This window comes from Rattus norvegicus, chromosome 18, assembly GCF_036323735.1.
Source record: "Rattus norvegicus strain BN/NHsdMcwi chromosome 18, GRCr8, whole genome shotgun sequence".
Lineage (NCBI taxonomy): Eukaryota > Metazoa > Chordata > Mammalia > Rodentia > Muridae > Rattus > Rattus norvegicus.
The window spans coordinates 6,514,941-6,540,637 of record NC_086036.1 but is presented as its reverse complement, the minus strand read 5'-3'; the positions used below and the strand labels follow the sequence as shown (position 1 = coordinate 6,540,637).

General features: G+C 45.1%; 1 protein-coding gene across 2 annotated transcripts in view; it reads left to right on the top strand.

Moving 5' to 3' along the window:
* Kctd1 (potassium channel tetramerization domain containing 1) overlaps nt 1-25,697 on the top strand; it is a 194,080-nt gene that overhangs the window by 50,389 nt on the left and 117,994 nt on the right. The window contains exon 1 of one of the 2 annotated variants that reach the window (XM_039096743.2): nt 25,550-25,568. The exons of the other annotated variant lie outside the window; for it this stretch is intronic. The gene's annotated coding sequence lies outside the window, so the exon portion shown is untranslated. Of the gene's footprint in view, nt 1-25,549; nt 25,569-25,697 lie in introns of those variants that run through there. 2 annotated transcript variants of the gene reach the window in all.

Genomic DNA, 25,697 nt, shown 5'->3' with positions numbered 1-25,697 from the left:
GTGAGGTGTAACTAATTAGTGTCTCGGGGTGGCTTGATGGGAGGCTTTATAGCTTTCGTTGTATTATTCCAGAAAATGATTGCTAACTTAGACTTCAGAAACAGCCAGCTTGGAAGATAGCAGAACTTTCTGGTGAAATGGAATTTTGCCACATACATCTTGTTACTCTAGCTCCTTCTCCAGGATAATTAAAAATCTGTGTTCATTGTGAAGCCAGTGAAGCATCACTGGGCACAGTGGGACACAGTGGGACACAGTACATGATTACTGTCAGCCTAGGGTTCCATGCCCACTGATACAACCATTCACAAACGGATACCGTCCCTGATCCATATGTACTAAGCATGTAAATTCAACTCATTGTTCTTGTCATTATTCCCCAAACAATAAGAACTACTTCCCTAACATTTTCATTATTTTATGTATCATAGCCATCTGGAGACTGTGTAAGATCCAGAAGGATGCTTATATATTATATACAAATACTTGAACTTTAGCATCTCAGAGAACCAGAGCCCGTCCACAGCAGACACTGAAGAACGCCCATAACCATTGTTAAGGTATTCTGAGGCTGTCACACAATACAGCAAAGGGAACTGGGGAGCAGTGGACTCCGGGTGACAATGAAGGGGATAGACAGTCAAGCACTGGAGTGAAGGCTTCTGTCTTTTCCCAGGCTCCTCAGAACTCTACAGTGAGGATCATATTGGACCTCTAAATGTCTCGGTTTCACTAAGGTCTGATAACAGAGCCTTGAGAGAATGGGCCAACTCTAAAGAACTGAAAGCCACAGGAATTCCACCTGACTTCCAAAAGGCCCAGGGTGAGAATGTTCTCCTCACTGGGGAAGCACAAAATGACTAAGGTAACTAAGCTGGGAGATTAAGCAGAATGGCTACTGTTGGCTCTTGGGAAGCAGATGTTCATGCATTAAATGTGCAACTTCAGCTGCCACAGGGAGTAGAACTGAAAAGGCAATGGGGCAACTGAGAAACTTAAGAACCTGAGAATCTCACAGTCACGTGACTACCGAATGTGGAAAATTGCCCATCAAAGACAGAGTGACATTGTGTAACCTCATGAGACTCATGCAGGACGATGCTGAGTGGCTCCCTAAAGTCTGTGTTGGAACCTTGATCTTCAGTGCGGTGGCAGCAAGGGGTAGAACTGTTCAGAGGTAATTAGTGTTCTGCCCTTGTGGGTAGAGTATTGTCATTGCAGTGGTGATGGGTTTGTTCTCTCAGAAGAGGAAGTTTTGCCTTCCATTCTCCTACAATGGATCAAGAAGGCTCTCGATTGACCTAGGACAGCTCAACCTCTAGGAGCAAGAATCAAATGCTTTTCTGTCCATTATGAACTGCGTGATCTGTGGGATTCTGTTACATCAGCACAGGAGTGGATTGTCGGAGAGAACAAAAAGGAAGCCCAGCAGCAGTATGTAATCACCAACAGTGAGGGGAGGGCCCTGTGTCACAGGAAAAGCAAGATGGGCAGTGTAGAGTGTGAGTTCAGAAGGAAGGGAAAGGAAGGGAGAGGAGAGGAGAGGAGAGGAGAGGAGAGGAGAGGAGAGGAGAGGAGAGGATCGAGAGAAGGGGATTTATTTTGCTCTATGACCTACAATCTAAGATTTTTATTTATACAAGTACTTTTCATACACATCCTACAAGAGGTGATACCTGCCCTCAGCTATCTCAGACTACAAGAGAAATGGCTGTGCATGCAAGACACCAGAAGTCACATGCTCGGAAAGAAATGTGGCATTCATCAAAGGAAGCAACTAGACCCAGACAAGAAACTTACCTAGTTTTTGTCCAATTTGATCCTGGTCTTACTTTATCAATAAATTTAAGAGCCTGCCAGGATGGAAGGCAGGGTTGGGGCCTTCCAGGCAAAGGAGGAACACACAGAAAAGGTGATACGGCCTAACAAGCCTCGTCAGGCTTGGCAGTGTAACCCAACAACTGTTTATTATGTCTCAAGGTCTGGCGTCAGCCAGGCCACCCCTAGATCAGCTCCTGGCCAGGCCTATCCACAGATCTGAGGTCGACATGCGAGTCAGCTGAGAACTGGATGATCAGAACAGCTCTTGGGAGGCTGACTCAGCTATAGTCCTTGTTTTCTCATGGTCCAGAAGGCTAGCCCAGGCTTGTGCTGATGACAGAGACTGTGGTCTTTGAGAAAAAAAGAGAGAGAGAGAGAAAGAGCCAGCAGGGTTCTACAAGGACCTTTTAGACCAGATTCGAAGCCTATGCTCAGACTGCTCTATACCTGACCAGACAACGGAAGTCACAGGCCAGCCATAAGGGGAGGAAATAAACCTTAACCTCCACTGAAATAAATAACTCACGTTGTAATCTGGGATGGGGGATCTGTCTACAGCTGCTACAAAGATGTGAAAGAAATTGACTTAAGGAAACAGAAGTAGGATCTAGGTGTGACTTGAGCAAGTTTGAGGGTTCAGTTGGTGGGGGTGCAGCAACTGCAAAGTCATCCTAGGATTGGGTGGTTACATCTGTATTTTAGACGAGTTATAGAGGAAATGTCACAGAAAGACTAGGGTTTAAAAACCAGTTAAAGAAATGTTACTTGAGGCTAGCTCGGTCATAGAGCATTTGCTAAGAGTGTGAGGCCCTGGGTTCCATTTCCAGCCTTGGGAGGGAGACATCTAGGCTAGTTTTGGTAGAAATGATAATGGTTTGTATAAGGGAATCCGAAATGGTAATTAGATTTGGGGATGTAAGAGTGGAGTATGCAGCGGTGCCCCTCGTCGAGGCTCCCCTTTTCCATCTTCGTGCTTCCCATTATAATTGACTGTGTTGACTCAGAGCAGAGGCCATGTTTCCCAGCTTCTCTTGCAGCTAAGCAAGATCATACATGGTCAAGTATCCTAAGTGGGCTTGTGTTTTGAACACTCTTGCCCCGAGCTTTAGAAAGCTATAGAACTTTTAGGAGGTGGGGTCAGTCTGGTGGAAACAGGTCACTGGGGACAGACCTTTGAAGGTTATCCCTGCTTCTGGTTCTAGCCAGATTGCTCTGCTTTCTGGCCTCCAACGTTTGACGAACTTCCGTCACACACTTTGGTCTTCCCCACTTTCATGGAAGGGAATCAATCTTCAAACCGTGAGCCAAAAATAAACCTTCGCCTCCTTGAAGTTTCTGTTGTGGATTTGGTTACAGCCAAGAAATAACTGAAACACTGCACAAGTTCACTCTGGTCACCGGGCCTGCGGCCAAGCGTCAAGTGGCAGTTTCCTGAATTTTTGCTAAGGCAGAGTTGAACACAGCATTTGTCTACTTTCTCTACTCTCTGTCTCATTTCCTGGAGTATAAGCATCCCTTTGGGGCTAGGAGAGTAAAGGCAATATCTGAAATCGCATGGTGAGCCGGAGGGACCCCAGATTCCAAAAAGGCACCACATTAACTCTGGGCTGCACACCTATTTCCTGACTTCCAGATATAAAAAGAATAAACCGATTGCACTTGGACTTTCTGGAATGGGGAGTTTCTGGAACGTGAGCCTTGTCTGAGCTGTCAGGACAACCCAAGACTGATTGTTTGAGTAGCTCGTATAGTCAGTAGGAATCCTAAGGTGAAGCATTGTATGAAGAGAACATGGGGGAGGGACTGAGGCCCCTTAACCTGATACTAAAGCACTTTTTGTATATCTCTGCTACGCTGGCTCCTTGTTTTACCAAAGCACAATACTTCTAAAAAATAGAGAAGAGAAGAGGATGCTTCCCAGCTCAGTCTACAAACAACATCACTCTGATATTGTTCAGATAAACACGTCCATGGCAGGAAATGATGTTGGCATTCCTTACAGATACAAATGCACTGATGAACCACACATACACATGCACGCACACATGTATACAAACACACACTCGCACATGCGTGCACACATACACTCGCTTGTGCTCCCGTGTGCACACGCATATACACACACACCCTCATGCATACACAAAATATTTTTCTGACTCCAATTTCTGTTTTTTTTTTTAATTTTTAGATGTATTTATTATGTATCTAAATGTTTTTGCGTACATGCATGCATGCGTTTCCCATGGGTGCTTGGTTCTGAGGGAGGTCAGAAGAGAGCATCAGATCTACTGAGGCTGGAGTTAGAGTCAAAAGCCACTATGTGGGTGCTGGGAATCAAACCTAGGTCATCTATGAGAGCAACAAGTGCTCTTAACCACTGAGCCAATTCTCCAGCACCCAAGTGAAAATTTTAAAAGCATCTAGAAGCTGGAGAGTTAAGAGCACTTGCTGCCCTTGCAGAGGACCTGGGTTCAGCTCCTAAACCCATGTTAGGTAGCTCACAACTGCCTGTAACTCTAAGGTCCGAGAGGACCCAATGTCTCTGACCTCTGCAGGTACCTACACTCATGAACATAAACACACACACACACACACACACACACACACACACACACACAATTAAAAGATTTTTAAATGTTTTTATAAAGAGAAAAAAATTAAAGCACCCAGATTGGAAATGATGCAACTGTTTGAAGATGACACTGTGTATACGTGTGTCTGTGTCCACGTCTCTGTGTGTAAAATGCTAAGAAATCCACTAAAAGTTATCACAACAAATATGTTCTTGGAGGTCCTAATATACAACTTCCATATTTAAACTCCACTTTATATGCTAATAGTGAGCACTTTAACGAAACAGTGAAATTAAATAAACACTGAGCAATCTTTTGCAGTCAGGAATGGTGGCACACACTAGGCCAGGCTGGACACACCAGGAATTCAAAGTCAGCCTGGACTAGAAAACCTAAAAGATAAAGCTCCCTGATGATTTCGTGTGCGATAGTTTCAAAAGGAAGAAAATATCCAGGAATAATTGTGATGCAGGAAACTTGTAAACTGAAAACTCCAGATCCCATGGCAGGAGATGAAAGAGAGAACAAACAGAGGGGGTGGCCATGGCCGCCGTTTGAAAGTCGTCAGCATGGCCACACAGGCTGACCCTCAGTCAGCGCAGGCGCTGCCAGGATCCCAGCAGCCTTTGTTGGAGAAATCGCCGTGAGGATCTCGATATTCATGGGAAACTCTGAAGCATCTCAATGACCGAAACTGTTCTGAACGCTCAGCATCTAGGCCATTGCCTCATTGATGAGCCGGGCCACCCAGAAAGGGGAGGATGAAACTGGAAGACCCCCATTTCCTGTTTCAAATTTTACGACAAGGATACGGGAATCAAGATATTGGATGCTGACAAAAAAAAAAATGTGGTTTAATTTGGAGATAAAATGTCCCCTCAAGCTGGCTATGTCCAAGGCTTGGTTCCCAGATAGCGACACTGCTAAGACATGATTGGAGCATGACACCACTGACGTCACCAAGAGTTTAACCCATTGGTGAATTCATAGCTGATCTGTTGTTAGGTGGGGCTTGGGTAGAGAACGTAGCTAATTGGGTTGAGCCTATCTGGTCTGTGGTGAGCCATCTGATCTATCAAATGTGCCCCATGATTTCCTGCCTCACTTTTTTCCACAGAAGATGTTATTTATAATGGGCTACAGTTGTGGGTCAGTTGATAGAAAGCTTACTTAGCATTTGTGAAGGTGTGGGCTAGATTTCTAGCGCTGCACACCTGCGAGCTCAGCACTGAGCATGGGGACAGAGAAGGCTGCAAATTCAAGTTTATCCCCAGCCAAGTGGCAAGATGGAGGCAGCCTGGGCTACATAAGACCCTGGCTTCAGAAGCAGTGGGAAGCAACTGACCCCAGCCCAAAACCGTGTGCCAAATAAGCAGGGCCCTTTTCCGTTGCCACTCAGCTATTTGGTTGCAGTAACGGAGCATGGCTAATGCAGGTTAACATGTAGGTGAACGGGGCAAACGCAGCATTCCAGAGCGTTCAGATTTATTACCAATTGGACATCTCTGCATGCCAAAACCATTTGATGACGACAGGACATTACCTTCAGTGAATGGATAACTCTGAGCAGGAGAGTAGGTCAAGAAGGAATACCGAAAGGAAGTAGGCATCATACCACATGCGAAACTGTGTACAAAAGTGAATTTGATGGCTAACTAAGCAGTCGTTAAGCAGAAGAAGGTGAGGAAGTAAAACCTTATTATTCTTGGATTTGGTAATATGTTGGTGGTGGTGGTGGTGATAGTGTTGCTGTTTTCGGTGATGATGCTACCAAAACCATAAATCCAAAAGGAAAACAGCTTTATTAGACTGACCCAAAACTAGAAACATTCTTACTTCAAAAAGATATTCTCGTGGACTAGGGATTAGTTTAGTTGGTTGCCTAGCATTCGTGAAGATCTGGGCTAGATTCCCGAGCACTGAATGCCTCTAATCCCGGCACTTGGATGGTAGAGACAGATGGATTAAAATTTCAAAGTCGTCCTCAGCTACATAGCAACAGGAGAACCTCAATACATAAAGAACTTTTGTGACTCAATAAAGACACTTTAGCAGGTAGGAGTTTCTGCCAGAAGTTGAAGTGTTTATTTTTAGGGGAAGGGAAGTCCAGCCCCAGCCCTTGCCCTGGTGTTTTCACTGCAGGAAGACACCCCACTAGCATGTCATTAGTCAGTCCTTGTCCCTCCCCTTCCATGTAGAAGGACCTAGGTCGAGTGCTGCCTGAGACACAGTAGGCAGCCTTGTCTAACTGAGGTCGAGACGCCTGCCTAACTGGCAAGGCTGTTTTTTCCTAACACACGGTTGTTTAGTAATGAGGATAAAATGTTGGCATCCATGTTCACACCCACTCTTGGCTGATGTTTGTAAGTCAGGTGGCATTTTTGTTTTGTTTCCTTTTGCTGCTGTGTTGTTTTGAGAAAGGGCCTTGGTATGTAGTTGAGGCTGGCCCTGAGCTCACTACCCTGCCTCAGCCTCCCAGTTCCTGACTATTGGTAGATACGGCCGTGCCTAACTGAGAAGTTACCAGTACCATGAATCCCACCTTGGCATCCTAACAAAAGAGGAGCTATTAGTCCCCTGTTCCCGGTAAGAACATAGAGGACTTAGACACAGGGCAAACAGTCTGAGGTCACACAGCCAGCAAAGGGCAGAACCCACGCTTCAAGCTAAGATCTGACTGCTACTAAACCTCTCCTTTTCTTTTCTTTTCTTCTTTTATTTCCTTCTTTCTTTTATATTTTCCTTTCATTACTTAGCTGCCTCCAGAGTCCTGAGCAAAGAAGGAAGTAGGACAGAGCATAGAAATGAGGATTATAATACTTAAGCTCGAGAGCTAAAGCTGGCACGAGTAAAGACAGAGACAGGAGTGTGGGCATGGACGTGGTGAGGCCAAGAACACATGGGTCTTGTGTTGGATGGGCCAGTTGCAGGCTGTCCAAGAGGCTGCTCTGATTCCGGGTGAGGGAGCGGTTTGGAGGAAGAAAGCCAAGAGTAGATGGGGGGAGGAGAGATTGGTAACGGTGAGATGCTGGGCACACAACCACCACAGGAAGGTGATGGCTGCCATCATCCAACACAAGCAAGCCCTCCCAGGACCGTGGGGCTTCTTCACACCCTTCTTCCTATTTCTGTAGTGGTTTTCAGTGCTGGGGATTGTACCCGGATTCTGGCACTTGTTAGGCGAAAACCTGAGCACTGAGTTCCATCTCTGACCCAAATGTTGTATTCTGTACTCTTACATGCCCAACAGCACAGTAAGCATTTTAGCCAGCACCACCACAATCACGTGACCCGTGCATCACAGTGCGTGACAGCAACTTGTGACGAGGGTGTCGGAATCATTTGGCGCTGCTCTGTGGACTACCGTCATATATGTGTTTGACAGGTGGCACATGGCCCCAGCAGCCATGACAAAGGCATCATGAATATGCACAGGTGCCAGAAGTTGCCTTTAAAGTGAAGCAGTGGGTTGTCATGGTAACTGAGTGTTTTCATGGTTTTCTATCTGCTTGAAAAAAGAACAATTCAGCGCACAGGATTTTCTTTTTATGGCTTTAGACAGGGTGCTAGAGTATCTAGAGATTTGCCCTCCTGCCTCTGTGTGCACTCTGGTGTCTTGTCCTGCCCACTCCTGTGTATCTCTTCGCAGCTTATGTGATGGCTGGGAAATGAGTAATTCTAAAGCCTGGGATAGATAGAGTGTGGCACCTGACTGTGCTCCAAAGTCAAGTAGACTTGACTTCCAGTTTCAGCTCAGGATGTCTTAACATGAGCCAGGAGACCTCGAACCATACAAAAGAGGACCAGGCAGTCCCTGAAAGAGGTGCAGAAAAGATTAAAATAGGTTCCCAAGGTATTTTCAAGTACATGATCTAATCTGAGGCACTAACTTTCTATTCACCCTAGTGTAGGAAAAAATAACATAACAGAACAAAACTCATAACAGATGAATGTTACCATCATGGCCACTATACAGAGACTTCCTTTTTTTTAAAAAAGTAAGTGAACTTCTTTTTTAAGTGAATCCCTGTAAGAGATACTGTGTGACTTAGCCAAAATTTGCTGAGGACATGATTAATGTCATACCTTCAATGTGTGTCCAATCCAGAGTTCTGGAGTTAGGAACACTCAGAATGCATGTAGGCAATTTCCACCCATAACAGCATACATGCAGCAGACCAGTGGGGTGCTTGCAGATCCAGCCTTTAATGCAGCTCTGCACACAGCCACAGAACAGAGTCCTGATGCAGGGACAAGAGAAGCAGCTGAAAAACACAGCCCTCTAGCCGAAAAGGTTGCTTGATCACGCATCTTGTCAAGGAGGGGGCTTTGAGCTGAAAATAATTCAATGCCAAAAGTGATCTGAAATGTTTCCAATAAACAAGAAGACCTTTACTGTTACACAAAAAGTACAGAGTGTCTGATGAGATATCTCACGGCCTGATGTGCAAGCATGAGGTTCTGAGTTCAGGTTCTGGGCTCAGTGGTGTTGTCTGCAACATGAGCAAAAGGGAGGAAGGAGACACCAGGAAGGGAGGGTCCCTGGAGCTTGCTGGCCACTAACCTAGCCCAATTGCTAAGCTTGTTCAGTGAGGGATTCTGTCTCAAAAAGCAAAGTAGAGAGCAACTGGGGAAAGTAGCAGGCATTGACCTTCGGCCTTCATAGGCAAGTACTCTCTCTCTCTCTCTCTCTCTCTCTCTCTCTCTCTCTCTCCCTCCCTCCCTCCCTCCTCTCTCTCTCTCTCTCTCTCTCTCTCTCTCTCTCTCTCTCTCTCTCTCTCTCTCTCTCTCTCTCCAGGACTGCTAATTCAGTAGCTCAGAGCTAGGCCTTGTGAAGTCTGTTAGTGTGTGTTTGAGAACACCCTGGTCTACACTGTGACTTTCAAGCCAGCCTGGGCTTCATATCCCAACTTTTGTCTCAAAAGCAAGCAACCAAGCAAACAAATAAATAAAAGCATTGGCATCTCGACCACAAAATCGTTTTCTCCTTTCCATTCTGGCCTCTCATGTGAACCCTCTTCATGCTCACAAGGCTGTTTTAGATGGAAGAATGACATCTAATTCTGACTTCGTGGCCTGCTTCGGTAGTCAGACTCATCTTGTGGGTCCACTTCTGCCAAGGAGGTGGGGCCATCCTGTTGGATGTCTGCTAGACAAGCTCTGTCCACTCTGCTTAGAGAAGGGAACCTTGTCTGGCACACCTGGGCACTGGATGTGTGAGTGAAGGTTGGGTTCCTCAAACGAGGGAGAAGGACGACTCGCCAACAGGCAGATAGGCCATTGACAGGAGCCGTCACAGTGGCCAAAGCATTTTGAATACATCTTTAGCACGTCATTTCAAGTTTGTTTAATTTAAACCACAATTTTAAAAGTTAGTTTTAATTTTTAAAATTACATTTATTTATGTTTGTGGGGTTTTGTTTGTTTGTTTTTTGGGGGTGTATTGTGCAGCTGTGTGATGCACACAGGAGACAGAAGGCAGCTTTCAGGCATTGGTGTTCTGTTTCCACTATCACAGTCGTGGGGATCCAACTCAGGTGTGGCAGAAAGTGCCTTTACCCACTGCGCCATCATCGAGCCCTGTAGCTAGTTAAAACAAGTCAGAAAGCCTGCTTGTCTGTGTGTGCTTTGCTCTGGTTTCTTCATTTCTCTGTTTCTCTAAGAATAGGAGTTGGTGGAGAGGAGAGTAAAACCTCAAGAAATCTGTGAGAGGGCGAAGCAAGGTTGTACTTGGAGATTTCATCACAGAACGCCCAGTGTATAATGTGCTCAATTAATGCTAATTGTTTTTTTTTCTTTTCTTTTTTTCGGAGCTGGGGACCGAACCCAGGGCCTTATGCCTCCTAGGCAAGCGCTCTACCACTGAGCCAAATCCCCAACCCCAATGCTAATTGTTTTAATCCTTCTCTCTTCATTAATGTCTTCATGTGGCCAGTGGCCGGCCCAGAATCCAAGACTCAAAATGTGAGACCTTCATCGTTCCACTGAGACCTAAGCTCAGCCTCCTCTTCACTGCCTTCGTCCTCCCCTTTCCATCCCAGACGCAATCCACAGAGGGACTGAGAGGTTTTGGTTCCCAGGCATACTCCTGGAGGCATTCTCACCAACGGAGCAGAGACAGAAACCAGGAGTTTAGGCAGCTCTGGTGATAACGTAGTGGTTTCTTCCCACCTTCCCTGAAGTCTGGGATCTGAGGCTATGCCCAGGGTTGGCTAAGTCAGGACGGGAACATTGGTAAGATGGTAGGCCAGGCCCCACGGCACTTCCTGACTAGAGCCAGGGCAGCACACGTTCCCACACTATGTCTCTCAGGAGTTCTGTTTGAGTCTTGTTGAAAGGAAAGTCAGCTTGCTCCTAACATGGGCTAGATGATTTCTGCAGTGGAGTTTCCAGAGCTTTCAAAACCTTGCTTAGTGCTACATCTTAACTCCTATCTCAAGCAGAGTCCAAATGGCTCACCTAATGTCCCACTATCTGGGCCCCCTGTCTCTTGGGCAGCCGACCTTCCGAGGAAGTGTAGTTATAGAGTCTCCAAGAGCAACTCTTTAATGATGTGATCCATGCACACTGGATGCCTTGTTTCTAGCATCAATTGCTACCTGTGTGACTGTCACCACCAACACTATACGCACATGCATGACTCCCAGGACAGTCTCTCAGCCGCTCTTTATTACTCCAAATCCCATGCTTACTGACAAACTTTGTCTGCGTCCAACTTCTGTTTTCCAGTGCCTTTTCCCTGCAGTGACAGAAATCCTCAGGTATGGTCTGGGAACTTCTCAGGCACACAGTTCATCGACTGAATGAATCTGGGTATTTTCCTAGCACCTCTAAGCTGTTGATGGCTTCACTCCATCATCTTTCCTTGTACAGTGTTGTTGTTTTAAAAATATAAAAATAAAAAATGGTATAGCAGTTTTTTACCAGCTCTAGGTCCGGCACCTCAGTGCCCCGAGATATCTGCTAGATATCTTGGCGGAAACACATCCCAACTCCTCGGTGGCCCAGAGTCTTCTGCTACCGCACACTTTCCTACACTCAAACCATCACATAAAAGAACACACAACACAATAATCTTAGATCCAATTGATAAGATATAATTGCCCACTTGAACACACAAAGCCTGGTACCATCCATCCCTTAGGAACATTGATAACAACCTGTAAATACACAGAGCAGAATCTTAATGTCATGGCTTCTCACCCTCTCCTCCGCCCTCTCTCCTCCTCTCTCTCCTAGTCTCCTCCTCTTCCTTCAAACTTCTCTCCCACCCTTCCTTCCTTCTCCTCCAATGACAGGCCTCCTTCTATCCTGTCCCTGCCTCACCTGTGACATCATCCTACACAGTGTAGTGTTCTACAGGACACATCGTGAGTTTCACCAGAAGTGCAGAAGCAGCAATGACCCATGTTTGCTAGGTTGAAGAGGCAGGAATGAATTGGGGAGCACCCTCATAGAGGTAGGGTGAAGGGGTGAGGGAGTTTGCAGAGGGGAAACAGGGAAGGGGGACAACATTTGAAATGTAAAAAAATAAAATAGCCAATAAAAAGAAGAGATCCTCAAAGCTAAATACTTTAAAAAAATTAAAATCATGACAAAAAAAAAAAAAGAAGTGCAGAAGCAGGCATGAGAGCCCCACTGTCTTCATTACATCACACTTGGGGAGAACATAACATGATATCACAGTTCCTGCTGCGTATTTTGCTTTGAAAACTAAAAGCAGCAGTTGAGTTAACATGGTGCACACCTATAATCCCCTCAGTAAGTAGCCTGAGGCAAGAGGATTGCAAGGTCATGGGCAGCCTAGGCTAGCTACCCAGACTTTATTTCAGAAATAAATGTGAATAAAAAGCTAATTTCATTAATACACATGCATAAGTAATATGCACGCATTGACGTTTTAAAAATATTTTTAAATCAAATCTTCTAATATTTTCTCAGCATTTATTTTTTTAGATAATAAACATCGATAGATACAGTCCATACACAAGTGCTTTGGGGTCCTTAAATGGTTCTTTATAAAAACTTAATTTAGTTGATGGCTTTTAAATTTTTTAATTACAAGAGAGAGAGAGAGAGAAAGAGAGAAAGAGAGAGAGAGAGAGAGTAGATGTGAGTACACATGCCATTCCAGGTGTTTAGAGGTCAGAGGACACCTTCCTCACATCCTTACATAGGTCTGGAGGGGGTTAAGCTCAAGTGTCCAGGCTTGCACAGCAAACCCTGTTACCCCTGAGCCATCCTCGCATTACTGTCGGGGCCATGTCACGAACCCTTAATGACTTTTACTAATGTAAAGTCATTGCAAGGCTAAGCGGTCTGAGGGCTGCTATTTGACACTATGTTCTAGCAGTTCCCAGCACAGCGCCTTTATAGTCCCCAATGAATTCTAGAATTTTCCACACAAAAATAAGCTCCACTACAGTAGCTAAATATTGACAGGTTGGAGAAGGCTCCAAAGTGAATGGAAGGTCTCAAAGCTCTCCCAGTCTTGGGCTGAGGGTGCGGCCAAGCCGCTGAATGTTTACCAGGTGTGTGTGAAGCCCTGGTGGCATGAAGAGACCCACTTAGCTAATCTTGTTTGCTTATTTAATATTTTAATTAAAACACTCCTGTGGAAAGGTGATACTTGTGAAGTTTCAACTGCAGTTCATCATTTTTGACTGATTTAAAAACTGATGTCAGGAATGTTCTGTCCAAGGATTGCTGGTGCTCTTGGCTGCCAGTTTTGCTTAAAAACATCAGATGCACAGCACAGCATAATTCAATAAAATATGACACTTTGAAAAATAGTTGCAAACTATGCAATTACTCCTCTGACTTGGACCACGGAGCTGAATAAAATCTCATTTTCCCCCTTCTTGCCATTGTACCTGGACACTTCCCAGTTAGACGATTCATTGCTGGATGTGTACCAGACATTTACCAGGCTCTGTGAAAGTTAAAGCCCAGAGAAAAGTGCAGATCACTGTGTGAAGTCCGTCATTACAAGACAAAGAGGCACCAGCGTGTTAATTACATTGTTGAAGGTCACTCATTAAATAGACAAGGAAGGACTTCTGACGCCAGGGTTTATTGTAGTATCTTGGTCAAACGTTAAATTTTTTGTATGGATAAAGAATTCCTTTTGGAGCTAGCAAGATGGCTGAACAAGTAAACTTGATGACCAAAGGTCCATCCCTACACACTCGGAAGGAGAGAACTAACTTCCGCTAACTTCCCTCTGACATTTATCCGAGGACTGAGTGTGCCTTTGCATGCATGCACACTAAATGATTGTAAATTTTTCAAAAAATTCCGTGTGAATAGAGATGTTCAGGCTTGAAATAAACAGGAATGCAGATAGCAACCTTATTGTAACTGCAAAGTCATTCTCCAATGACTGAAACAAACGAGGGATGCCTTTTCCCAATGGATCTCAATTCCAGTTAGGCAAACACGAGGGCAATGGGACTCTAGTGATCGCCTCGCTCCTCTGCCCTCAGGGGCAACCTCTACCACGTAACCACAGGAACAGAGAGCTGAGATTTGTGGTTCAATCCTATCACACCAGCTTTCAGGAGGATTGACGCTGAGGCCAACCTGAGCTACATAGCAAGACCTTGTTCCAACAAACCAAAGGAAACAAATAAAATTTAATAAATAAATAATAATTAATAATAATTTAATAATTTAATAATAAATTAACAATTAAATAGTAATAATTTAATAAATAAAATTCTAGAGGTAGAAAATATGGGTGAGGTTTCATGCAGTCACCAGCAGCCATCATCTGGGAGGGGCCATCCTCCGGGCTGGGCCGGTCCTCTCTGCTAAAGGCTTTGTTCTCTCCCACCAGACCAGAGTGAAGCAGCTCTCTCTCACCTTCTCTTTGGCCCTTATACTTCTGCCCACCGAGGCTCCTTCCCTCCAGTCACTTCATTAACTCCTCCCAGTTCCCAGCTCTCGGCTTGTGTTGCATCCCTTCCTGACCTCTTTGGTCTTCTAGCCTAGGTGGCCACTCCCTGCCCACCTGAGCTAGGTGAGGAGTTCTTCTGTACATGCAATCAAAAAACTTGTGAGGACCTGTCTCCACATGTCCCATCTCCCTCGTGCACAAAGACCAGTGCTCCTGAAGGCAGGCAGTGTTGGTTACGTACCAGGGTGCCTCGAGGGTTCCGCTCCATGCCTGGCACAGTCATCTCCTCATGGGTCGCTGCTGAAAGACTGCTTGGCTGAGCTAGCACTACAGTAAGCCTTTAACTCAGTACTGTCAGATACACATATAATGAAGGTCACACACATGGGCTTTAGTGTTCTGTAGCCAACCCTCCAACGGAGAACAAATGGAAATGAGTCTATTAATATGTTTAACCCAGCATGTCTAAAAGCTTTTTTAATTCTCTCTCTCTGTCTCTCTCTGTCTCTCTCTGTCTCTCTCTGTCTCTCTCTGTCTCTCTCTGTCTCTCTCTCTGTGTGTGTGTGTGTGTGTGTGTGTGTGTGTGTGTGTGTGTGTGTGTACCACACAATACACGTTCAGGTCTGTCTTCCCACCATGTAGGTTTTACCTGGGGTTGAACTCGGATCGCCAAACTTGGCAGCAGCGAACTTAATCTGCTGAGCCATTTTACTTTCTCTTTTCCCCCAGAAATGACGCTCATGCAATCCAGACTTACCTCAAAGTCATTATGTAGCTGGAGCTAGCCTTGAACTCCCGTTCCTCCTCCCTGCACTGTGCAAACACTGGGATTACAGGCACATGTCATTACACCTGCCCAAAACTCTTGCTTCCACACGGAATCAGGAAGACGCTGATAGTAAGCCAGTTAGCCTTCTTGGCCCTGTCTTCAGTATTCCAAATGTATTTTATAGCTATACCACATCTTGGTCTGTACCAGGCACATTTCACAGTGACACGCTGCTGAATTCGACAACACATACACATTCCTTTGAAGAAGTTTCTGTCTGGGATATTACGTCACGTTCAATGGTTCTCAGAGCTCACTCTCACACCAACAGGATTGCCTCAGAGTCCTGACCTCTCATTCCAGGGTGACCTCAAACTGATAAAAATTTCTGGAGTAGCACCAAACCCAGTTGACTTTTGGAAAATAGAGAAACCACAATGCAGAAGCTGTTTGTGTGTGTGTGTGTGTGTGTATGTGTGTGTGTGTATTTGTGAATTTGTGTGTGTATTTGTGTGTGTGTATGTTTGTGAATTTGTATGTGTATTTGTGTGTGTGTATGTTTGTGAATTTGTGTGTGTATTTGTGTGTGTGTATGTTTGTGAATTTGTATGTGTATTTGTGTGTGTGTATTTGTGTGTGTATGTGTATGTGTGTATATATACCTGTGAATTTGTGTGTGTATTTGTGTGTGTATTTGTGTGTGTATGTGTGTGTATTTGTGAATTTGTGTGTGTATGTGTGTGTGTATATTTGTGAATTTGTGTGTGTATTTGTGTGTATGTGTGTGTATGTGTGTATTTGAATTTGTGTGTGTATTTGTGTGTGTATGTGTGTATGTGTGTGTATGTATGTGTGTGTTTGTGAATTTGTATGTGTATTTGTGTGTGTGTATTATGTGTGTATTTGTGAATTTGTATGTGTATTTGTGTGTATGTGTGTTTTGTTTGTGAATTTGTGTGTATATTTGTGTGTATGTATGTATGTGTGTGTGTTTGTGAATTTGTGTGTGTATTTGTGTGTATGGTGTGTGTGTGAGTGTGTGTATGTGTGTGTAAGTGTGTGTATGTGTGTATGGTGTGTGTATGTGTGTGTATATTTGTGAATTTGTGTGTGTATTTGTGAATTTGCATGTGTATTTGTGTGTGTATGTATGTGTGTTTGTGAATTTGTGTGTGTATTTGTGTGTGTATGTGTGTGTGTAAGTGTATGTTTGTGTGTGTATGTGTATGTGTGTATGTGTGTGTTTTTGTGAATTTGTGTGTGTGTGTGTGTATGTGTGTGCACGCGCGAGTGTGCCTGTTATTCATCAGTCTCAGGAGACCTCAACACTCCCCATGGACCCTGCTGTTGAAATACACCCACAGTCTACATTTATGTCCTAAAGTTTAGAATCCTGATCCCTCAGAGATACAAAATAACAGTCCCAGCTCAGAACCCAGGAAGTACGCGTGTATTGAAAGGGGAGACTTGGTGACCACTCTCTGTATGAGAAAGCTGTCATGCCAGGCAAGGTGAGACTCACCTGTAATCTCAGAGCTCAGAAGGTTGAGCAAGAGGATTGATGCAAGTGTGAGGCCAGCTTCATCCACATACCAGACAACCACAGCTACACAGGCCCTGTCTCTGATGCCCAGATATGGAAAGGGTTCTTCTAGGTCCTAACGGACTGGTTTAATGTATCGCCAGCCTGATAAATACAACACATTTTCTTAAACAAAAAAATGGTTGGGGGAGGTTGTTTAGCCTTTATTTTTAATTTCCTGAAAGACTTACTCCAGAGATAATGTGCAATGAAAACAACTCCTGGGTGACCTGCAACTGATGTCCCCACAGCTTGGCTCTGATGAGGATTTAGATGGTGGCAGTCACATGAGAAAGTTCTTCCTAACATAACTGACCCATGGACAAGGGCTTTCGAGCAGAGAGAATCAGGGCTCAGTATGGTCATCAGCTCAGGCTTAAGTCCCACCCGAAGCCAGACTTCATGTCCTGGATGGTTTGATGGTTTTCATAGCCGTCAAAATAAGGATGGTTACCCGTGTTTCTCTAATTAAGAGCCCACACCCCCTTTTCTCTGGGTGTTAGGATCATTCATTTACCCAATGAGCACTTATTGATCAGGTACCATGAATGGCAGAGTTTTAGGTCACGGGGACACAAAAGTGGGCTAGGCAGACATAGGAGCCACTTGGCCCTCTGGGATCTTACTGGTATAGAAGCTAAATGTATTTTATTCCAATTGGTTTTACTAATGTTCTTACTCCCACACACACAACCACACAATACTGTTAGCAAAAGATCAGCACACTTTTCCTTATACAAATCACGAATCTGAGTCTTCATGAATCTCGTGCTGGTCAGTTCTGCTGTGGAAATGCACACAGTATGTTGAAAATGGCTGGGTCATGTTCCAATAAAAGTTAATGAACACCAAAAGTAGAATTTCATATAATTTTTATGTCTCAAATAGTCTTCACTTTATCTTTTACCTTAAAAACGGGAGGAAGGGCTGGAGGGATGGCTCAGAGGTTAAGAGCACGGACTGCTCTTCTAGAGGTACTGAGTTCAAATCCCAGCAACCATATGGTGGCTCACAACCATCTGTTATGGGATCTGATGCCCTCTTCTGGTGGGTTTGAAGACAGCTACAGTGTACTCATACATAAAATAAATAAATCTTTTTTTAAAAAAAATGGGAGAAAAACAACAACAAAATCAATAACAAAAAACCCCAAATACTCATTCTGAGCCCATGCTTCCTATAAAATACCAAGTTGGCAGGATTGGCCCACAGGCCACAGGACGCTGACCCGAACTGTAAGTATTCCAACCATACTGGCTCCTAGATATCCTCCAGGATCTGACTGTGGCCTCTTACAGCATCAGGTTAAGAAACAGGGGAACATCATTGCTAAGGCTGGCAAAAATCAAAGCAACAGTAATAGTAATAACAACAATAATAAGTCATGACCTTGGGCCATCGATGCCACAAACCAGGCTCTCTCCAAGACAACACCTGTCAAGCAGCCTCAGTATGTCTGCCCTTAGCAGAGTGTAGTTCACTTTGGGTGACTAAGACCTACTGTGCTCCTGAGAATTTTTGTAGCCTTGGCTCCTCCCCTATTGGCTGCAAGCCCCATCCACCCAAGCTCCTACCTGCATAGACTCCCCTAACCTCTGCTGTCCTTTGCTTCATGGTGGTCAGGACACCTGATACCACACCGTAAATTAATAAGTTTCTGGTTGTCCTTGCTGAAGTTGGTGTGAGAAGTCAGCCTGCTTTACTCAGTGTCTGTTGTCCCCATCCTGGAACTTGGCTGAACCTCAGGAGGGTTGGCAACACCAGTCACTTCATTTCCCACATCAATGACTTGTCTTTGGGCTGGAGGAGCCTGAGCGCTCATAGATGTAGAGAGCTTCCTAAAAATGCCCTTGTGCCAGGCAACACACCGAATTCAAGGCCACCCATGGCATCTTACAAATCCCTCCCTGGAATTTTTAAAAGGTTTTAAAGTTAAAGCCAGGACTGGTGGTGCACACATTTAATCCCAGCATGCAGGCAGGCCAGGAGGATCTCTTATGAGTTCAAGACCACCCAGTCTACAGAGTGAGTTCCAGGACAGCCAGAGCTCTAACAAAAAAAAATTTAAAAAGTGGAGGTAGTTGGGGGTGGGGTCATAGTGCTTCACAGCATGCTGGAGGGTCTGGAACCCATTCCCCGCACTGCAAAACAACAGACTATAGAAAAATAGAGCTGAGATACAGCTCATCTGAAACATACTTGCTTTGCTTCGATCCCCAGAACCCCTGAAGCCAGATGTGGCAGCTCAGAGCTGCGATCCCAGAGCTGGGAGCCAAAGTGCACCCTGACCAGCTAGTTAGTGAGTCTCAGGCGTGAGGAATCCTATCTTAAAAAAGAACAAATATGGTGGACAGCAGCTGCTTAAGGACACCTTTAGCTTACACACACACACACACACACACACAGAGGCACAAATATTTTTAAAAAAATTAAAGACTAAGAAATACTGTTTTAATTAATTATTTATTTATTTCGGTTTCTTCAAAACAAGGAATAGCCCTGTATAGCTGTGGCTGTCTTGGAACTTGCTTTTGTAGACCAGGCTAGCCTCAAACCCTAGAGATCCAAACACTGCTGTCTCCCAAATGCTGGGACTACAGGCATATACCACAATGCCCATCGATGAATACTACTTCAAGCATGGGACTTAAAGAAACTCCACGAGGACAGGGCCACCTGTCCATATGGCTAAGGACACAGACATAAAGCTGAAAGCGCTCACACTCCTCACTGCTCACTCACTCACTGCTTTGACTCAAGCGGTAAACAGAACCTTGCTGGAGCGTGGAGACCCATTAGCCAAAGGAAATTGCCCAACGGGAGTATAACTAAACCAAACAAAACCCAACTGGTCCCTGCATCGTCTTCGCCAGCTCTGAGCTGTCTCGTTTCTGCTCATGTTTCTTCGTGCTAACAGGAAGGAAACAGGGGAAAACAGCATTTTCCACAGAACGTATACAGAGCTGACCTTTTAGCCCCCAAATATCTCTCCTCTCTGTGTGAATGAATGTAGGTGTGCGTGCACATCTAGGAGGAGGCCAGAGAAGGACATCCTGTGTCTTCCTCTATCTCTGGCTTTGGCCAGAAGCTTATTTTCTTGGTCAGGGTCTCTCACTGAACCCAAGGCTAGACCACTGCCAGCCAGCAGTCTTCCTGTCTCCACCTCCCACAGATCTGGGTCACAAGCTGGAGCCACACCCAGCTTTTTGTTTTTACGTGGGTGCTGGGGACCCAAAGTTAGGTCCTCACACTTGGGAAGCAACTGCTCTTACCCACTGAGCCATGTCCCTACTCCTCCCCGAGGATGTCTGTAGTGTTTTCACTCAAAGAGTACTACTAATGTTATACTCTCAGAGTCTACTAAATTCTACTGAAATACTAAATTCTCAAAAAGCATCTTAGGAGAAATAGTACCAGGCCCAAGCTAACTTTATTCAAATCGTGTTGGGTTGGCCTAATTACCTAGATGAGAAACATGTTTTCTTCCTAAGACAACATTTCATGTAGCCCAGGGTGGTCTCCAACTTTGTATAGCTAAAGCTGACTTTGAACTTCTGATCTTCGTGCCTCCATCTCCAGTACGGAGATTGCAGGCATTTGCTTCCATGGCTGGTCTACGCAGTGTTGGGGATCAATCCCAGGGATCCATGCATGCTAAACAACCCCTCTGTCAACCCCTCCTAACCTCCATTAGTTTAGGTTTCTATAGATCTCTATATGTCTAGAGCATATCTGCCCGATTGCTCCATTGTTAAAATATCACACAAAATAACCCAGGTAACTAGCCACACCCCAAATATTTTCATTGCCAAGTATGTAAGGCAACATTTAGAACTCTGCCTGGGATGGGGGAATAAATATGGTGAGGCTGGGCAGATAGAAGACAAGTGACTGGCTGGGTCTTGACTGAAGAGCAGTTATAGTGAAGGAAGAAAAACAGGTGTGAGACCAGGAAAGAAATGCTAGGAGGCAGAGTCACTCTGTAAGGAGCCCGCATGGGACATGGAGTCACACTGTAAGGAGCCTGTGTGTTACCAAACCAGTACCAGGGAGCTACTCACTAAAGTAAATCCCAGATCGAATGCTTTTTGTAAATGTAAACATTATGCTGGTCCATTCAGCCCTCTGGATGAGTTTTTGTGTGTGTGAACATACGAGAGAGCGTGTAGGTATGTAGAAGGTCCTGCAGGTATGATCGCAGCATCTCAGGAGGCTCCCTGTCATGCTAGAGAGACCGCAGAGAGATAAACGCAGGATCTGCAGTCTAGTGTGCTTCCTGCTTCACAGGTCTGCATCATCTCCATGTATTCAGTATCTGAGTCGGGGAGAAACAGGCAAGAACACATCCTGTGGTAGCTATACGGGCCACATAAAATAAGCCTGGCTTTGTTGAGAAGCATTCTTATTTCCTATGCAATTGGCATGCGGTAATTATATTTGCTTTTTCATTCGTAATGAGCACCTCTTAAGTAATTGGCACCCTGACTGTCCTCCCTTGCACTGAGAATTACACTGGATCATTTCCACGGAAGTGTGTGTGTGTGTGTGTGTGTGTGTGTGTGTGTGTGTGTGTGTGGTGTGTAATTTGATGACTGGGAAGGGGGAGAACCCTTTATAATTGAGTTCAGTTTCCTTGGTACATTTAATATTGGCATACCAAGAAAGAGAAAGGAAGTTGTAAAATTGTGATTAAAGAGAGTCTCTCTGTATCTCAAGGGCTCCTTCGTATAGTTACCATAGACAAAAGGGGAAAGCCGTGACACTCTCATGGCTTAAAGCCCAGAAGTCAGCAATGCAGAATCAACAGGAATTACGGTGGGTTCAGGTGAGGCCAGTTTACCCAACGTGCAGTGTGAAAAGGACGAATTAAAAACAAAGAAACAGAGTTTCTTAAAAGAGTTAAGACACAGCCATGGGCCTTCTTTATAAGCCTTTTCACAGCTCATGACAGCTCGGAACAGAAAATGAGACTGGAAAGTGACAAGGTCAGCTGCTTGACAGATAGCATTCCTGTAATGGCAGGAAGATTGTGTGTTCAAGGCTCGATTGTGCCATAGAGCAGGATCAAGGCTGTCTCGGCAACTTAAAAAGACCCTATATCAAAATAAAAGTGAAGAAAGAACTGGGGATGGAGCTGAAGGCAGAGATCTTAGTGATCTCCTGTACTGGGGGAGGAATATGGAGTGTCTTGTTCGTTAATGTTTTATAACATTTATTTATTTACCTATTTAGAGTGTGTATGTGTATAAACCAGTGCATGCTTGAGGATGTGTGTCTGTGTGTTGCACATACCTGTGTGTGTGTGTGTGTGTGTGTGTGTGTGTGTGTGTGTGTGTGTGTAGGTCAGAGGATGGCTTGCAGTAGTTGGACCCTTCCTTACCATGTGAATCACAAGGCTTGAACTCAGGTTGTCAGACTTGGTACTGTTGCCTGCCAAGCCATTGCCAGCCCCCTTCATAGAGCAACTTCAGTTGCAAAGATATTTTTTGTTAAGAACAGTTTGGGTCTTCCACAAACAACAACTATTACCTGTGCTCCTAAACATGGTTTGCAAACAAAGCTTCTGAGAGAGTGAAAGCATGGGATTGTTTCCAGGACTTTGTTCATAAGGGACTTGAGGGTGGGCTGTAGTAACAACACGGAAAAGATCATCCCCTGTGGCTCCTTCCCCGTTCTTTATTGCGTTCACAAACCAAGCCACAGGTACCATTGTTTTTATGGGAAGTCAGAATCTTTAAAAAATGCCCAGGAACTTACATTCAAGAGGAGGACCCAGTTCAAGACGGTAGTCTAAGCCCTGATTCCCCAAAGCCTGTATCATGGTAACAAAGGCATCCTAGAATGAACCCCAAGACCGATGTTATGTGTAGACACGGAATCTCAAAGAAGCAATGCAGGATAGCTCATGCTTGGAATCTCAGCTGAGGCAGGAGGATGACCAGGCCAGTTTCTGCTAGGGAGTAAGACCTTAACACCTCAAAAACCAAACAGAAGGGGGTAGAGAAGAGAGCTGATTTGAGGGAAGGAAGGAGGGGCGAAAGGGAAGATGCAGGGAAGGAAGGGAAAATTCTGGCACCATAAGCAGAGGCATTGCAGAGAAGAAATAAAAACTGCTAAGGGCCGGATGTAAACATCATAAACCGTGACAGTGATGAATGGTGAGAGAGGGTTGGAGGCTGGAGGGAGAGCTTAGCTGCTCTAACATCTGCAAGGCAGCCAGCAGGGAACCTGTGGCTGCTAAGGTTGAAGGCACCACATAGAATGTTAAGTGCTTTGCATAATGTTGCCAACATAACCACCAAAATAGCACGACAGAGATAAAGTCAGGAGGTAGAAGGTCAGAAAGAGAATGGGACAAAACACTGAATTCTCCACTCTTCAAGGACCTGACAGAGCCTGTCTAATGTGGACACATTAAAAAAAATGAGGCGAGACTGGAGAGACGTCAGTGGTTGAGAGCACATTCTGTCTTAACTGTTGGATTCCCAGTGCCCAGGTTATGTGCCTCCCTCACAATTGCCAGGACTCCAGCTCCAGGTGAGCTGACACGCTCCTCTGGTCTCTTCTGGTTTGGATTTTGGTTGGGTTTTTTGATCTTGTTTTTGTTTTGTTATTTTCATCCACAGGCATGTGGTACATACTCTCACAAACATATTTCTTTTAGAGAGAGAGAGACAGAGACAGAGACAGAGACAGAGAGAGAGAGAGAGAGAGAGAGAGAGAGAGAGCGAGAGCGAAGCTCTGGGATAACCACTCAGCATATTTAAAGTAGGCGTGGCCAGTAGATTGGCTCATGCCCGTATTCAATCCCAGCACTTAGGAGGCAGAGGCAGGAAGATTGCCCTAAGTCAGGGTCAAGGTCTGCGGGGCCAGACAATGAGTCCCTGGCTATGGTAGACTGTACTGTGATCCACTCCCAAACACATACATGAAGGTTCTCAAGCTTTTACCTGTGAGGCACTGAATGACCCAGGAGCAACGACAAGGGCACTTTTACTTTGTTTCATAATGCTGACATTAGAATAGATAAATAAATAGATATCAAAACAAATAAATATTCTTAGCTTGTACAGATGAAGACTAGCTTATTTGCTAAGTTGGAAAAACAAGGTATGGATTACTTCAAACATGATAATAATTATTTTAAAACTACTTGTCTGATCTTTAAAGACACACTTATGAAGGTAAATAAAGGGCTTTCATGTTTTTTCTATAGAGGAAGAGCATGGGAGTGATAAAGAGTGATCTGGGGCCACTGTTCTTCCTAAAACAGTGTGGCTCTCAACCTTCCTGACACTCCCTTAGTACAGCTCCTCAGGCTGTGCAGACAACCCACCCATAGAGTTGTTTCTGTTACTACTGCACAACTGTTTGGCTACTGTTAGGAATCATAATGTAAATGTCTGTTTCCCCATGGTCTTAGGTCACTCCTGTGAAAGGGTCATTTGACACCACCCCCCCATGGAGTCTCTACCTACAGGTTGAGGACCAATGCTCTTCTGCTTGTCCAAAATAGTTTCCAAGAGTACCTATGACGCTTAAAGGTGCAAGCACAACTCTTAACCACTAACGAGCTGGCCAGGGAGGTGGCTCAGTGGGTAACAGTGCCTGGAGCCAGGCTGTCCTCTGGTCTGCACAGGCAGTCTGGCATGTATGTGACCCCCACAATAAATATGCAGGAAGTTCTAATTAACGAGTTAAAGAAATAGATTGGTGAAAACACAGGAAGATATCAAAACACATAGGTGCACCTGGGTCCCCACTCACTCATTTCCCAATCATATTGGATTCTTCCATCTGTCCCATGATACCTTGTACTCAACACAACAGAAATGGCTGTAGAATAATGCCATCTCTGTCTTGAAGAATTCAAACGCCGAGAGGTCTGGTGTAGACACAGGATGTTAGCAAAATATAAAAGATGCCAGAGGTTGTAGCACACACATTTATGAACCCAGAACTTGGGAGGTGAGGGCAGGAGAATCAGAAGTTCAAGACCAGCTTGAACCACGTAAGGAGTTCCTAGATAGCCTGAAAGCTGCCCCTGGGGAGCTGGGGGGACGCGGTTGGGGGTGTAGGAGGGCTCCTTGACAGTGGCGACGTCACAAGGGGTACGGAGATATTCATGTGGGGGAATATATAAGCTATGTCATTCTGTAGGTGTGTAATGCCTGTGTCTAGGACGTGTGAGTATTAGATGACACAGGAGTGTGCTGGGGAGTGCCAAAGGTTGTCACAGCTGACTTTTAGAACCACCATCTTTGGCTCTGCTCCGGAAACCCCAACAGCCGGAAGCTTATTCGCAGACAGCGTAAGGAGAAAGCAAAAACAGTCTTGTAAAGTTCTCAGACACGTAAACTTCGGAAAGTATGGGGAGCATTTTACAGGTGGGGTTCAGCCTTAAGGATGATCGAACATCCGAATAATAACGACGCCTCTTTCCCCTAAGGAATCCCCAAGGTCTACCTAGCTAAGCCAAGGCTAAGCACGCCGCCCCCCAACCCCGAGGGCACAGAACAGTGAAAACTCCCACAAACACAGCATGTCACGTCTGACCAAAGGGACCCGAGGAACGTCTAACAGGGCTCTGCCTTGAAGGCTGCAGTGGTGGGAAGCAACCCTGCATCGGGGCCAGGTCCCCATGTTGCCCATGGCCTCGGGGGATGCAGGCGTTGGCACCGGCTAGACCAGTTCAAGTCTACGCGTGTATCGGAGTCACCGCAGACCCAGAAGAGCTTGCTGGCAGGTTCGTTATGCCCTGCAGAACTTTCGGTTGGGTTTTACGGTCTTCTAAAGCCACCGTGAAAGTCAGTGGGCCTGGAATTCAAACTTCTGACATCTTTCCCCTCCGTCGGCGAGATTGGAGTGTCCCAACCTGTTTCTCTTCGCAGCAGGAGTCTTAGTGCTGAAGACAAGATAAACGAGGTGGGACAATAGCAGAGGAAACTGTGGGTTTATGTCTCCAGGTGGGCTAATTTCCAAATTACACTGGAGAAAACTGCTCAAGATAATTTCGCAGATTTCCTCCCTGGTTCGCAGTAGCAGGGCTGTTGC